Raw genomic sequence first — 18,014 nt, 5'->3', positions numbered from 1 at the left:
CAGACTTTTATAAGCTGCGTATACACTTTCAATACTTACTGATGCGAAAATCACTGTTACAGTACCTCGATTCTCTACCACTATCGACTACCGACAACCGGCTTGCTATCGACATTTGACATTTAGAATGTACTGCCAAAATTTTTGCTACGACACCCGTCAGAGGCGCTGATCAGATTTTCATACAAAATTTCTCGATGACAGGTCGGTTGTCGGTAGTCGATAGTAGTAGAGAATCGAGCTACAGTTTTACATAGGCAAATTGTTATCTAAAAGAAATATAAGAAAACTTGGACGTTTAAATGAGAGGTACTACTTAAATATATGTGAGTTTTAATTATTGATTGTAGTAACAACTAGTATAAATAAATCGAATTTTAGTGTAAAATTTCTCGATAGCTAGCTGTCGGTTGTCGGCAGACGGACAGTTAGAGAATCAAGCTACAGTACTAATCTAATAGTACTTTAATAGGTTTCAGTAAAAGTTTTCGAAAATTAAGGCATATTTATAAATAATCATACTTTCTTTCAATTATCACCGTTGAGATTCATGGCAAATGCAGCTTAGTTTACGATTACAAAATCTTTTCCTCCTATAATATAAAAAGTACGCTAGACTTTATACCACTGCAACAACAACCAATCAAATCCCATACGCCTTTTCTTTTCGAGTCTATTCCCGTACGTATACTCTCACCTTAACACCCGTACCTTCATTTTCGCCCGCGGTATAATGAAACTTGGAAAGAAAATTGTCTCAAACTCACTTTAGCAAAGTCAAAAACGGAGGCGATGAAGTAGCTCTTGTGTGGAAAAAAGTTGTTCAATCCGAAACTCGTTTTACGAACAAAATATGTAGATTGTTTGCCGTTAGCGCTGATTTGAAATTAAAAATTATTTTTATGTGTTATTATTTTGGTTATTGTGTGGATTCTACTTTTGTGGATGACAATTATTTTGGTAGAGCTTGGTTTTGTGATACTTTATGATTTAGAAGAGTTATCCCCCAGTTTAAGTAGTTCGTTTCGTAATCATCATAATATCAGCAAAAAAAAGATCCGCTGAACTCGTTCATGGAAATCCTTTTAAGTCCCAATATGTCCAAAATGTGTAAGTTACACGGTTTTCAAAATGGTATTACAATCTCTAACATTGTTGCGACAGTGCATTTAACATATCGTTGACTTACAAATAAGAACAAAAAATGTAGCAACAGAGGGAATCATATCATGATTCTAAATTCATGTATTTAATTTAAAGTCATGTGTGTGTGTTTCTATTTAATACATATAAAGACATGCTGTCGTAATAAGTAAATATACCTATTTGTAGAAATTATAGCGTCACATTTTGTAAGTTAACCTTCCTAAATCAGTTCAAAGTCAACACAATAGATTTAGGCAAGTATACACTTGGTGCATCATTAGTACCCCGTTGTAGTAGGTTCGGTCCCCTGCCGGCGCCCTTGAGGGCGACTCGTAATGAAGCGCGGTAACGAACATGCGCTGACGTCACCTGCTTCACAGGGGACATTGGTGCTCAAAGTTTTGAGAACGGTTATATTGTTTGAGTAACTACGGCTACTATAATTTACTGCTTAAGAGCTTGAAATAGGTACTTCTCAAGTAAAACTTGGAGAAAAATAATGCTTGATCGTATCAACCCTTGTATCGGCATGAATCGTTAAAGAAGCAGTTTAAAGTTATGGTTGTGTTCAATACTTTAACAAGTGCTAGCAGGTAACAGGCAAAAATCTAAGAAAATTATTTATGATCTCACTTCGATTTTCATATCGCCAAAGGCCGTTGTTTGAAATAAACGTGATTATATGTCATCAACTATGATTTAACGTTTTCTTTGTTATAAGATATACATTTTTGGAATCAGTCTTACTACATCGCATGAATTTACACAACTTATATATATCGATATATTTAACACAAAATTCAAGAGAAAATAGAAGAGAAGGATCTATATCTATAAACAGAAACGCTTTCATTGTACCAGAATGTATGTAATTCGTAGAACAGCTTCCATACGCAATACATACAACTTACATACATCTGCAATACAAAAATGCACAGATATTTTGTTTAACAAAGGCAAAGCTTTGCAAAGTTTGAGAGGCGCTCGCTCCGTCCGGCAAAGAATCGTTCTGTAACTCAATTTGTGGTGCAGCGGGGGATACGTGCATGTGACATCGGGACCTATGGACGGGGTTCACAAGATTGTGGCGAATCACACTCAATGTTAGTGAAGATTTTGATGGGAAATTTGAAAATTTAGTAATTTTTTGATATTCAAATTAATTTTACTGGACTAACTGAGAGCTGATTTTTCTTGTATTTGAAAACAGAATTTATATGACTTAGATTGAACCCATAATTTTAGTAGAGAATCCGTCCAATAAATTAATATACTTTTTAGATCAGACTACCCTAACAGCAATACAGGCAGGGCAATAACTTATATGTAAGTAATAACTATGTGTAATCTAATTAAGGAAATAAGGATATGTGTATATCCTTATATCCTTTCAAGGAAGTATTATTTTATGGTGGTTGATGTGTTGATGGAAAATAATGCCTACCTACCTAAAGGGCAGTAAAGATACCATAATACCTTCAGGTCGTAGGTAGTAGCTTATAAACTACATTTTATTTACTAGGCACTAGTATGAAGATCTACCTACATCATCTTAAATCATTACCTATTTGGATAGCAACTCAAATAAATGTATTTGTATTTCAAACATATTCTATTCCTTTCTACGTCTGTCCCCAAACCACACCGAATAGCCTATTTAGGCATACAACAGAATAATTGTTATTTGGGAAAGTTCCATTAAGTCCATCCAATTACTTTAAGTGAGCCGTAACGCTGTTTTACCTCTACGTAGAATTCTGAAGTACCAAGCCTTGGATTAATACTTTTTACCTTTAAGAGAATATAATGGGTGTTTTTCTTTATATTTTTTAGAAGGATTTATTTAGCGGCTAAAATTTGAGACGGAAATTTCAAGTATTAACTTAAAAGAAGTATTTATAAAGAAAACCAAAGTACGCTTTTTAATTGATCGATATTTATTGGTAATGAAAAAAATGTTCACACATTGCTTGGCTGACCTGTCAACGTCTTGAAAATAGCTTTCGGGACGGAAATCGTGACTTCAATATCCACACAATATTACTACTACTACTATTATTCCTAATTCGCAAAAAAAATGTTCTGAATTTCAATGACTTGTAAATAAACAAAGAATCAAAGAAAAATACTACAACCCTAAAAATAGTACTCGTAACCGGCGGTCCTATATGACAAGGATGTGAATAAGGCAAGGGAAATTCTTAAGAATCATACTTTGGCCGTAAATGGCGTTCTTTGGTCTCTGCTTATCCGTATGGGAAAGAGGTGTAATGTTATCTAATATATAAAATTATCGCGTCACAGTTTTCCTTGCCATACTCCTCCGAAACTGACCGATTCTTATGAAATTTCGTGCATATGCATATGGCAAAACAACGTTTGCAGGGTCAGCTAGTGTATGTATGCAATTAAAGAACAACCTCAAACATCTCTAGTACAATAAGTGAGATATTATAAACAAGATATAAAAGTAAATAACCCAGATACAACAAAGTTGAATCAATTCTTGACCCAGCAACGTAGGTAATGAGCGTCATTCGTCTAGTTAATGTTCGTGCGGATATCATGCAGTAATGATACAGATGCCGCTCGTTATATCAGCGCGTTCGTCTTCATTTCTATCATCGAGAGATATGGGTAGTGTTTTTGTTTTGATTACTTGTATGAGTCTTTCCTTTGATAAGTATTGTTTGTTACGGGAAAAGAGAATCATCGAAAATAATTAAAATTCAAAGTATATATTAAAACGCAACAATAAAAAATCTAGCCACCTTCTCCTTATTCTCTAGACCGAGAAGTTTGAAAAAGGATAACGGGGAGGTCTTTGCTAGCACTAACAAAACTAAAATTATATCACTTCTATTATTATTGGAGTTTTCGATATACAACTCTCTATGAATATATTAGAGTTTCCTTAAAAAATAAGTAAAAACGACATGTTAACCACACAAAATAAATATGGGTAGCATATTGTACCTGACATCGATTACATAATTTTATCAATATTTCACATATTTTTCAGTTGAAAGAAGCATACAAAGTATGTAATAAAAATAGACCTTATTCTATATTTGGTCTATTTTTATTCAGTTACTCATTTGCCTTACTAACACCCAGTTTTTGAGGTTCATTTAGCGGCAGTTTATTTATTCAATAGCGTTTAAACTCATATAAAAACGGTATTGAATAGATAAACTATATACCACTAAATGTTCTCAGACACCGGGCATAGGGCAGAGGTTAGTATTTAACATATTTTCTTCTCAGCATTTCCAAGATATCGTGAAAAGGGGCAGCAATATAACTCAATACACAGATTCCAATCTGAGTAACAATACAAGTCGAATCCCGTTACAACATGTCAACACAATTCACCCCTGTCTTATACAACTCGCTACAAACTGCATGTAGCAAACTTAGATTACTTTCTGTAGATTATGTCATTGTGCCCCAGTAATGTCTGTTCTTTGATAAATGTTTACATTGTGTACTTTAGTGTAATGTATTTACTTACTATGTTCCATGACCTATTTTAGATTTAGTCTTTATTTTTGAACGATGGGCCAAGTTATAAAGCACAAAAAGTGTCCATAGTGCGCTGTAATACAATATCAGTGAAAAGTTATTGCTTGTAGTCTTCTATCATTCTTTTATTTTTTATATTATTATTCGTATTAGATTCTATTATTCTTAGTGTTGTTACCTGTACTTTACGGTCGCACCAATTGATATTTGGACAGGCAGTTAATGAAACAGACATACGCATGCTTAGCTCATTACTAATCGTCGTTTTTTTTAAATCTATCAACTTCAATGTTGCAAAATTTCATCAAATTTGATTCTGCAGTTTAACCGTAACAGTACACAAAGAGGGGAGCAGATAAACAGGCAGTCGCACAGACATACAAACAGAAATATTTTCACAATTTATAATACTACTAGGATTTTCCGACAAATCTCGAAATTACTTACATTAGAATTGATTAAGCAGGTAGTGTGAATATCCAGATCTAAACAGTATTCATTTGGACGTGCTGCGTCGGGATGCCATTAATCAGGTTACAGTTGGGCTTCTGCTTTGTTTGTACCGACGTCAAGTGGATTCAGATCTGATGAGCGTGGATGTGGCACTTTGTGCGAAGTGGACTTTAACTTATTACTTCAACCTATGAAAATAATCGTAATAATGTGATTGGGGATGTATTAGTAACGTTTCTTAACATAGGGCTACTTTAAGAAACACCACCAGATTTAAAAAGTTATAGAATTCTTTATTGCCCCAATGTACAGTAGAATGAGAGTAAAAGTATAATTGTTATTTTTTGTTTGCCGTAAACTTATTTCTTGATGAAAAAATATTTCGATATGTATGAAAGGTGTTGGGTATCTTATGGTGGTTCATATAGGTGCTTAGTACTGGTGTTCAAGGTTACGATTCAGAGTTCTTAAGTGAAGTTCATTTATAAGTATACTGCACATTTTTAGTGTCCCTGCAGAAGGTATGCAATTGTACAAGGTGAAAAACTTTTTCATTAAATATCAGAAGCTAAGATCTATGTATATATTTGTCACTAGACTCACTAGCCTGTAACTACTAATGTGTAATACACTTCTTCATAACCAATTAGTGCTATTGTAATATCATCATTTCATCGTTCCAGCTATTCTTTTACAAAACAACGCAATTTTTCAAAATTAATCACATTAACCTCCTAATACCCTATACCGTATCTTTAGTAACTCTAGTCCAGTATACTCGGCTGTTTGTCTACTGCGCCGTGATAAGAGCATAGCAAACAACCCGCCTGACCTGACTACTGACTTGATACGCACGAGTGATTACCCATCTACTTATTGACAACTTATACATTATCGTACAGATTTATAGTGGGCATTAGCTTTATTAGGTGCTATATTGATATAATAATATAATATAATTGGACAACTCAATATCATTTGATTCCAAACTAGCAGCTAGCAGAGCTTGTAATATGGTAACCAAATAACTGATAAATATACTTATATACTTCTAAATACATAATTATATAGATAAATTCACAACCAGTATTAAATGTATACTCAGACCAAATATAGTTATAATTATTTTTAAATGCATATTTATAATAATTTACTAGCTGACCTGGCAAACATTGTTTTGCCATATTAATTTTTAAAAAATAGTGTCACTTAGGGGTATGAAAAATAGATGTTGACCGATTCTCAGACCTACTTAATATCACAAAATTTCATGAGAATCGGTCCGTTTTGGAGGAGTACGGTAAATAACTGACGTGGAAATGTTATATAAAAGATAAAGATAAAAACTAAACTAGATTATACAAATACGAACTAAAAATACGAAATTATATCTTTTTATAAAAAAAAAGAAGTCGAGTATGAGATTTTTATGCAGAGTTTGAAAAGCTTTTTAACTAGGAAAGCATATAACTTATCTTAGCTCACACAATTTATTAAGATAATAATAATCAACGTTTAGATCTTTTTAAAAAGGTCGTCTTGAAAAGTTTTTTTTTAAACAGATTTTGGATACTCATGATTGGCTATAACATGTACAACTTATGCCTATAGTCAAATATGTTGAATAGCCTGTAGGCAATTCACTGATAATACACATGCTGACACTATCTTAGTGATTTATTGACTGTACACATAATTACGTCATGCCTTGCTTGCATTACAATATTATTTACTTAAATACTATCTTGATTTGGCTGATGGCAGGTAGAGACAAGATTTCGTTAATAATGAAGAAAAATGCCTGTGTCAAACTTTTCACACTTTAGGTTAGTAAATAGATTATTATTTTATCTATCTAAGGGTTGTAGTTCTAGCTATACTAACATAAGAAGGGTGTTATAAGTTTGACGCGTCTGTCTACCTGTGTGTCGGTCTGTGCCATCATCAACTCCCGAACGGATGCCGTGATTTCAATTTAGTTTTTCCATAGCCTTTTTATTAAATCTTATTTGAATATTTAAAGTGGAACTTTCAGCTTTAGAAGGGATTAAGCTCTACATAAGCACTGACCGAAGTCTGACCAAATATGAGTGCAAAAATGTATACAGTTTATATTTTTTTCTCAAATCCAACCCAAATTCGTGTATAATCAAGTTGGCCAAACACTTGCAAAGAGATCCATTAGCGATTACAATTAATCTGCCTAATGAATGTTTGCAGTGATGTGACCACTCAATTTGGCCAAACATTTGGTCAAACCCTCGGTATTTGCCATGCACTCCAAGTCTAATGAGGTCCTATTGTAGATATTGGTTACCTCTGACATTGATATGTATTGTTCTTGAGGATTGGACCCAAGTATACTGCAAATACTACATAGTTTTTTAGGCAAAGATACAGCAATTTCCCCGTTTTCTAAAGGATTTGATAATGAAGGAGATGATGATGAGATGATGATTTTTCTAAATAAAAACAATAAGCTAACAAGAATAGTTGTCAGGTTAGTTGGCTGTAACTAACAGAACAGTCATCGGTCGCTAAACGATTAGTAGGTTAAACTATCCGTTTGTGGTCATTACGAAGGTGGATGTCTGCTTAGTGATGTTTAAGCTAAATGTCTCCATGCTTCAGAAGGTTAAGTTAAGTTTAGCTCGAATTGTGGTAAATAAGGTTTAATTTGTCGTACAAGCAAGTAAGGACCTAAAGCAAGCATAAACAACTTTAATACTAGGTTGAAGACTGTCCATAGAAATAAAAGGTATACACTCATCATCTCCCCAACAGCAACCACTTGAACTAACAAAATTAAAATTGCATATCTTTCACAATTCCATAATCTTTCAATCATTCATCTAACCCTACAAGTAAATAAAAACTAGTGACGTGCCATCAAGTAATCGATAAATCTAAATGACTCACTCAACGCTCGATTCGATCCGCACGGGCGCCTACGAATGGGCTCACGATACGGTGAATCTGGATGCAATCCAAACTAATAGAGAACGGACAATACTATCGATCATTACGACAATGCCCCTCACTACAATAGACATGAAATGATACTTTTTTAAGCGTACGTGTCATAGTTTCAGGGTGCGCCTGTTTTTTTACTTCAATGATTTTTTTCAATGGGCCTACCTTAAAACTGCTTAACTCCATAAACTTGCAAAAAATAAAAAGTATAGTACTTAGGTACTCTAAATAGACAAACCTAAATTATGCTGTTTTAAGATTAAGAGCAAGTAAATTATACATTATTTTGGAAATAAAAAAGCAACTGCATAATTATCCTTCTTTGTCTTTATTCTGTTTGTTTTATTATGAAAACTTCAGTCTGTATACATAAGCATGTAGTAATATTGTTCCTTAAAAGTTTTTAACTTAAATATTACCTAAATATTATTTTTTATCTCTTGTCAATAAAACAACAGCCTGTATACCAGAGTCTTAAACAAACAAATCTTAATGGTTCCCGATGTCCCCTCGTTATAAGTGGAAAGAGCCGTGACGTTATTGATAGTGTTTCCGCTCTTCAACAATCGTTCATAAGCATTTTTTGCAAACGCGCAATGATATCCCGTGTACAGATAAGAACAAAACGCTTAATATTACGTTTTTAAATACGCAGTTAAGATGTTTCCTGTGTTGATTTATGTATTTGATACTCTTAATCTATTTATATAAGAACGAGGCACATAACTTTTAAACAACAACTAAATGGATAATATTTTTTTTTATAATATTATGTGTTTGCAACTGTTGTGACAGCATTTGTATGAGATCGATGAAATTAAAATATTCACGGGAAGGGAATCAACGGGATAAAATTGTACTATAGTCAGACGAAACCGGGCCAGTCCGCTAGTTTGCTGAGTAAATAACTCTTATCTATCACTAGCATGCAAGACTTTTTTTCGATATTTTGAAGACTCAATTTTAAACTGCCGGAAATGTCACATAAACCAATAAACGCCTATATTCTCGACTGTACGATATGTCACGGTTCACTCAAAAGGGTTGATAAATAGAAACAATCTGTGAGAGCACAGCCTCACGATTTGTCTCGTATTCGACACGTTATTTGTCTACACCGGTCACCGAGCTACCGTCAAATGATATTTACTTATGATATTATTTTGGAAACTGGAGGATTTTTTACTTTCAGATTTTTCTCTTAAAATTTAAGTAAGTAGAATTGAAAAGATACTCCTCAGCCTAGCCTTTCTTCTAAATATGTTGGACTCGGCTTCTAGTCTCACCGGATGCAATATTATAGGTTTAAAATAGTTAGTTAAAAGTTACAAACGAAAACGAAGTAATTAAAAAGAAATAAAGTCACGAACATTACAAAAATGGAAAAACGATTGAAATACATTTAGTGTCAAAAATCGTACAAAACAATTACATCTAAAAAAACTAGTTTTGATATATATCCCAATAGTATATATAGAAGCGTATAGTCATACCCAAAAATTCCGTGAACGAGCGACGTAGGCACAGCAAACAAGCCATGAACAAACATGTCCGCCTGATTCCGTGTTGACGTTGTCTATTACACGATATTACAACACAACACTCATTTATATTTGATTTGCTTGATTGTCACGCGTTTTCCGTGTTTTACATGAGCCTGTGTTTGGTGTTCTGGGTACTCGATGTTTAGGTATGGAACTGACTAGAAATGTTGTGCTATTGTAGCGCGATTTTACTGTCAGTATTAACGGCTATCGTGAATTTGATTAAATTTTATTCCGAAATTCTACTCCGAAGAGGGTGAAATTCCACCCGGGAAAGCTAAACCTAGCCTTTTTTCCAAACTTTGTTGGAGTCGGCTTCTAGTCTCACCGAATGCAGCTGAATACCAGTGCTTTACATGGAGCGACTGCTTATCTGACCTTCACAACCCAGTTACCTGGGATATAACACGATACCCTTCGGTTTTCAGACTGTCAGGCTTCTGACTACTGTTAACGACTGTCAAAGATTTTCGAAAATGACAGCCGGGACCCAAAAGTTATTATGCCTTCCAAAACACGGAGGAACTCGATATGTGTAAGATGTTCACCCATCCACAGAACAACCTCAGTAAGCGTGGCTTAACCTGAGATCGATCTGCGCGGCTGTCGTTAACTAAGCCACGAGCTCCAAAGCTAGTAATAAAAAAACTATAGTTCAATTCTGACACCACAGTCATAGTATATTAGAATATAATAAGTAAAATATCGGTTCGGATTAAACAGTAAGAGTCGGGGTGAACTAATGGTGTTTCTGTGTAATCTTCACTATTTAGACCTCCTCACGGCTGCGACACACATTGGATTTAAATAAGGTATACTGCAGATTTGCGACTGCGATTTTTCGATTGATTTAGTAGGGCTATAATGGGTGGAATGGAATAGAAAATGTGTAGTAATGGACTTATCGAGTGCATATTTATTTTTCGTTGGTATTGCACTTTTATATGACTTTATTTAAGAATAATTCGAGACGTATTGACATGATGTTCATTAATTAATTATTATTGTCAAATAGATTTTCTTAAACCATCTTGAACTTATGCAGAATGTTTCTATGTTATGTTCGTAATGTTTTTTACACTTATCATAAACGAAAATATTATATAGATCACACAATGTTGGTAATTAGGAATTGAAGTCACGACCTACGAAAACGGTGAGAACGGCAAGACCCAATTTTGACTACCGTATGACATATGCCGACACCATAAAGATTTAAAACATTAGAGCAGTGCCTCGATTCTCTTCTACTGTCGAATACCGACAACCGACAACCGAACTGTCATCGAGAAATCTTGTATGAAAATCTGATCAGCGCCTCTGACGGGTGGTTTCCCACGACACCCGTCAGAGGCGCTGATCAGATTTTCATACAAAATTTCTCGATGACAGGTCGGTTGTCGGTAGTCGATAGTAGTAGAGAATCGAGCTACAGTATTTGACAATCGCAAGTGTGTCGTTGTCCTAATATCGTCTCAGTATAGGATTTGAATAAGCTACAGCGGTGCATCGAAGAAATACCACTATAGCTAGTTTGTTTGTAACTTCGATACTGTGTCTAGGGACTAAGTTTTTCACGCTGTAAGACCTTTGACTTAAAGATTTTTGAATTAGAAAAATGTTTTGTGATATTTAGTATGTTAAAATATTTTTTTGGATAAAATCATGTATATTATATATATTATATATAAATAGTATATTAATACTAATTTAACCATATTTATAAATAGGTAAACATAAATATATGTGAAATATTATCAAGATCGGTTTTAAAGTTACAATGTAACAAACATCACTACATCCGCATTATTTTCTTGCAAGAAGGAATTACCTACAAAGCGAATTTACGGTAATAATTTCTATAAAATATCCTGTCTAATGTAATACACAATATATAGGAACATAGAAATTCAATACCAAATCTCTGATTTGAATTCAAATAGTTTATAATAATTGCCTGGAAATGGCAATCGGCCAGCGGAGGAAAATTACAACGTGAATTTTGATATTTCACTGTAATATTAATAGTTATAGATATCTAAATTGCTTAACTAATTCTATTAAGGATACCGTTCAATACTGTAGAATATTATTAAAGGGAAATATTCGTATATTTGGATATTGAGGTATTTCTGTCAATATGTATTTACGCGTATTAATAGAGCTTGTGAAATATTATTTTATTTGCATTGATTTGTTTTCTCATCGTCAGAATTATACCTAGTCCAAAGTCGCAACGCTATTTATAATTTAAAGGTTAAGTTACCTTTTATTTGAGATTCAATTATAAATTACCGTGTAACCATGGCCTTCGTAATTAATAAGGTGCAGGTAACAGTATTTCAGAATTTGTTTTCTAATTAAACAATAATCAGTACTACATAACTTGCATTTTTTCATAATTACATAGGTGACAAATACATGACAAATCGAAGAAAAAAAAATGAAAAGCAATAATTTCACACAATTTAAAACTAAGTCGAGTAACGTGTATATTCATCACAATTATTTTTAAATGCTTTTTTTTACCAGAAACCAGTTTAAAAATCATAGCCACAAAGGTTAACAGTCGCACAAAAAATAAAATTCAAAGCCTAGTAGAACCTTGTATCACACCCAAACACTAACTAGTGTCAAACTAAGTACAATGTAATGAATTTAAAGTGTCGATCTGCGAGCTAATATTAACGGAGCACTTCTCTTATAAATGTAGATTCAATAGTTGAGAGGCTAATTGCTCCGGCAGAGAATAGATAAATATTTATACTTTATGCTTCGCGTTTTATATTGGTGTTTTGATGTTTGACGCGATTTTTGATTATATTAATTTTGACGATCTTTTACAAAATGTTTTCTTTACGTTGTTAAGTAAAACTTGGCGAACTTTTAAATTATACCTAGACTTAATTCATAAATCCAAAAGTTCCGACATTCGATTTTTTTTGGTAATTATATTGTTTTTTTTGTGATTTTATTTTTACCGTTGTTTTTTTTTAATGTTTCACTAAGTAAAATTCAGTTTTTATGAAAGTCATCAGAATACAAGAATAAGCTTTTTTTGTAAGTAATAATTGATTATTTCAATAGCGATAAGCCTAAAACACTTACACACTTCACCATTTAGAAGTTTTTTTAAAATATAAATATAAAAAGTACAAAAACTTACCTTACAATAGTAGAAGTAACAAAAGTACCTGAAACAGATACACTAGATTAGTTTTTCATTTAACTTGTGAACCAAGTTCAGATAACAGTAAGTTTTACGACGCAGATACGAACAGATTTTAAACAGTTTGTAAAGGGAACTATGGAAATAAGTTAAAAATACACTAGTATTTCATTTAAAATAAATTTATGTATTTCTATATAAAGGAAAACTTTATATTTAATAAAAAACTCGTCCATATTTTCTAGGAAGAACCTAAAGTATTGTAATAGCTTGAAAAAATGTCTTATTGTAACAAAACGAATAATATCTTTTATTGTTTAAAAATATGCTTACAAATGAAGTACATTTCAGGAATCAAAATTTGAATTTTGATCTCTGAAAAGTTAACAAACTGTGGTGCAACTACGAGAACATGAAGCATAACCCAAGAAACCATTATTAATTCTATCATGATGAAAAACTATATTTTAATTTAATATTACAGAAGAATACGCCATTCTCTTCCAACACAAACCCTCCCCATCACACATGCACAAAGCACAAAAGAAAAACTAAAACAATTTTAAAACCGAATAGAACTACATTCTTAAGAGTTTCACAAAACTATCGAATATCTTATTTACTTGAAATGTTTGGTATGCAACCTGCTCGACTCCTATCTTCAAGGAATCCGGGATTGTCAAAGCTTTGTCGCATAGCTGGGGTGCATTCCGCATCGCCATTTGTTTTTCAACTTCTTACTTGGGAAATTCAAATTGTACGGAGTTGTTTGGTAGTTGGGTCGCGTGTATTCCGACTTAGCTCGTCAAAGGCCCGAGATACACGTATGTTGTGTGATAAGCTGCTTCGGTTTAAACTGAATTTTCGGTTAGGAATTTCTGAGTTTTGTTGCGTGGTTATAATCTAATTTTTGTCTTTTATTTTTTACAGATTACAACCACGACCAGCGTTATCTATGTTAATACGTCAAGTAATTTGAGGTCAAATCATTGCGTTAACAAAAAAAACGAATAACATAGTTTTTTGATTGTATTTAAATTCTTTACGCAAATAACTACAAGAGATAAACGGATCATAAGCTTATATTTTGAAAGCAATAAAATCGATAAAACACCTATGATGTTTTCTGAAAACGTACAATACTACGCATATTTTCGGTTAAAAAACTATTAGTTAAAAGTAATGTTCAATTCCCTTAGGTTATTATTATTTTTAATTTACCTTTAATTCTTATTCATTCTTATTTAAATAAAAAAACGCTAAACCATACACTACAAAACTATCAATAAAAAAACCCCTAAAATATTCCACAGTCAGACATTCTCATACATAAAACTTCCAGTAGACACGTACAAACCTTCACAAACTTGCAGAACGCGTCATAAAGCACAAAACTATCTTAAAGTAAGAAAGAAAGAAAAAATAATAATTTAGAAAAACACATTTTGTAACATATAAAAGAGAAAAGAAAGTGGAAAAGTTTGCAGCATTCGATCCGAGTGAAGGTAAGTTTCCAAAACTACTTTTGATAGGAACCCTCTTTTGTCTAAGTTGGTGTTTGACCGCCAACTTAAGGCTTCTATTGTGGACTACAACTTGAGTGCTTGTGGTTAGTATCCATGTTACAAAGGTAATTCGATTATGTATGTTTGTAAATTTGCTTTGAAAATTAATGATGAGTATGTGAAAATTAATTACGTGATAGAAAAATAATCAAAATTTTGTCTCACGAAATAGGCATTTTGTTAGGTTTGCTAAAAAATAACTAATTCGACATAAAATTCAATGCAATAAGATGTGTATAAAACATTGTATTCACAGGAAAACTATCATTACAGAAAGATGGTAGTAAGATAATTGCAATTCTAGTTTTTTTCTTTCAGTAACGCTATTTGTTACCACTAATCACTATCGACTAATTTTGTATGTAAAACCGATCAGCGCCTCTAGCGGTTGCCGCTGAATTAAAATGTACTAAAATATTAGTTCCTAGAGCTCCCACTAGGGGCGCTGATTAGATATTCATACAAAAATTGTCGTTACTAGTCAGTTTTCGATAGCCAAATGTAGAAGGAAATATTGACTGATTAGACGGTTACAACAGTCGGTAGGAAATAATAACCGATGAGTTATAAGTAATGATAATATATAATAATATGTAGTATATACCCATAACATCACGACCCCAATCCCAGAAATAACACAAGACAGAAAATAACAGTACACGCTAGTATTTTGACAAGATTGTTGGTTTTAGTTCCTCACCTCCTCACCTCGGAGATGAAGAGGCATAATATTGAAACACCATGTTAATTTTGCTCTTGAATGCAAGTTGAGATATTGTAATTAACTAAAAGCATTTGTAAGCGGGTCAGGGGGTGAAATATGATGTGTACTTTACGAGTATCTTTAGGGTTTAAATAATTGTATACTTCCTACTTATATAATAATTGCGATTGTTCGTTTAAAGTTTGTAAGTATGGATATAATAAAATGTATTTATTTTACACTTTCATGGAAAAAATACTGGTCGGATTTAATTTTGATACACTTTTACCTTGATTAACACATACGATACTTCTCACATGAGTATTTAATGTTTTCGTTGATTATTGGAAGTTAGTAGTCTTTAATATACGCATGAATATAAATTACTTTCTTTTCGGTCTTAGCGATAGAATAATGGATCACTGGTCCTATGATCGTGGACGTGAGAATGCCGATCGAATTGCATTTCTAGGACTTAACAAAACGTATTTTTTTAACGCTATCTGTGAATTTGATTGTAACCAATTCCTTGGCTTTTTTTAATGGGAAAAAGCCGTTACTTTATATATTATTATAACAACAACCGTACTCAATTCAACACCATACCTACAATAACTAAAGCCATATACACAATATAGTCTGGCAATAATTCCCAAACGTACGTCTGTGTGCAAAAAAACCTGCATCCACATAATTTGCGCGTTGCATCAGCGAAATAATGTCGTTAGCCCAACGATGCGTGAACGAGTTACGAACATGGGACTTTTGCTAAAATACAACATGGCAACTCAAATTGATGATAAAATACTGTTTTTGTATACAATTGAATGATTGTATTTAAATGCTGGACGTTTAATTTTCATGTTATTTTGCTTTGATGAACATGAAAAAGTAGAGACTGAGACAATAATTTTCACAGATAGATTTTTTAATCCATCTATAATCGTCTTAACTACAAACAGTAGAAACTACATTACACAACATTGTAATGCCAAATTCACAATAATATTAAATTTGTCAAAATGTGAAAATAGTATTATTATGCGATGTGACGTGTAAATATGACATCTATACTAATATTATAAAGCTGAAGAGTTTGTTTGTTTGTTTGTTTGTTTGAACGCGCTAATCTCAGGAACTACGGGTCCGACTTGAAAAAATCTTCAGTGTTAGATAGCCCATTTATCGAGGAAGGTTATAGGCTATAAATCATCACGCTACGACCAATAGGAGCATAGTACCAGTGAAAAATGTTACAAAAACGGGGAAAAAATTTACCCATTCTCTCTTATGTGACGCAAGCAAAGTTGCGCGGGTCCGCTAGTCAATATTGAGGCTAGCCATAAGGCCTAAAGGTTTGTGTTATATCACAATTAAAATGAAAAATATTCAACACGTGTATACTGTAGCTTTTGCTTTCAATACATAACCAACCTATAGTTAAAGTTCTAGAAATATCTCTAATAAAACTAATTGCATTTCTTCGTTAATCTGTGTAACGATCAGTTAACGAAGTAGCACCTCATATCAGCAAGCACCATCGATCCCATTCTCCGGCCGGTTCTTCTATTAATTAATACAAACCCATTGTCAAATGTACAGCCTTATCGAAGATCGTCTTATTGGGTTCCGCAAATAATCTGATAATTACATGAGGACCTCTCGATTGAGGAACTTTATAGAGTTGATACGACTTAAGTTAGTTCGAACAAATTATAATATTTTGATTATCTCTAGTAACAAGATCGTTTTATTCGTCATAGAGGCTTATAAAATTTTGACAATTATGTTTTAGCGACATGTTTTAAGAAACTACTCGTTCCCACATATTACTGAACATGATGGAAAGTTTCAGGTAACTACTATTAATGTTATAATGTACATGTGGAAGTAAAATTTGAGTTCGATAAAAGATCGGTTATCAGGTTAGTTTGAAAAAAAAATATTATAATTATAATACTTATACAATCTACATTGTAATAAAACCCCACAAAACAGTTTTCAACTGTAGGAATTTTAGTAACCTAACTAATAACGTCTAAGCAAAAATTATTTTGTAGTAGGGGTATTTTCATCTTAATATTATTGTAAATGTTTGGGTTCAATGACCTAAGAATCGATGAACACAATAATAAAATGTGATTGAAATAGTCCCATTGACTAGTACGACATTATTATTAAGTCATTACAATCTACATGGAACTGAAAATTATTTCTTACAAAATTCACTTGCAATAATCTTCAACTATACCTTTTTAAAAAAAAACACACATTTTTTTAAAGTTATACTTCCGTACAAAGATACACTATAATACTTATTTATCTAACACCTACAGCCTCCAAAAGATCTTTACTAAAGATAAGCCGAGGCGGGAATCGAACGGGCCGAATTGCCTAATTCCACGTGAGATGGACCGATACAGAGTCTGCGTATCTTTACATAGCGTCGCTTTATGGAACTATCAATGTACTAATGGATTTAGTTTTATCTCCGACGGATGGTCGTGAGGTCTCGGATTCGATTCCCAGGTCAATTTTATTGGTCTGATCTTATTTATATTTTAATATTAGTCAATAAAAAAAACCATTAAGTGCCCGGTAAATAGCAATAGGCTCGCCCCCTATTACGTGGAACTGTCATTGTCATTGGCAAAACGTAGGAGAATATGATAAATCTCTGCCAGCACCATTGGGTATAACAGTTTTATGTATGTTTTTTATATGTATGTAGTATTACACATATAGAAATCAAACCTTAGAATCAGACCATAAAGAAGCAAATATTCTCCAACTTTTGCTTAATGCGAGAAAATCGCATTTTTGTGACACAAAATGATACTGAATTTTTCAATAACCATATTATTAAAGTAGATATCGTTTTATAAAATCTTTCATGTCTTAAATCCTTTAATAAAACACTCCTACGCGTTGAAATA

At 32.9% G+C, this 18,014-nt stretch overlaps 1 long non-coding RNA gene across 1 annotated transcript in view; it reads right to left on the bottom strand.

The window, feature by feature from the left end:
• LOC142974089 (uncharacterized) overlaps positions 1 to 18,014 on the bottom strand; it is a 98,998-nt gene that overhangs the window by 54,616 nt on the left and 26,368 nt on the right. The window contains exon 2 of the long non-coding RNA XR_012959544.1: positions 12,808 to 12,835. This is a non-coding gene — a long non-coding RNA (uncharacterized LOC142974089). The remainder of the gene's footprint in view (positions 1 to 12,807; positions 12,836 to 18,014) is intronic.

This window comes from Anticarsia gemmatalis, chromosome 7 (assembly GCF_050436995.1).
Source record: "Anticarsia gemmatalis isolate Benzon Research Colony breed Stoneville strain chromosome 7, ilAntGemm2 primary, whole genome shotgun sequence".
NCBI classification, from domain to species: Eukaryota; Metazoa; Arthropoda; class Insecta; order Lepidoptera; family Erebidae; genus Anticarsia; species Anticarsia gemmatalis.
The sequence above is the reverse complement of the archived record's forward strand: the minus strand, read 5'-3'. Positions and strand labels throughout refer to the sequence as shown.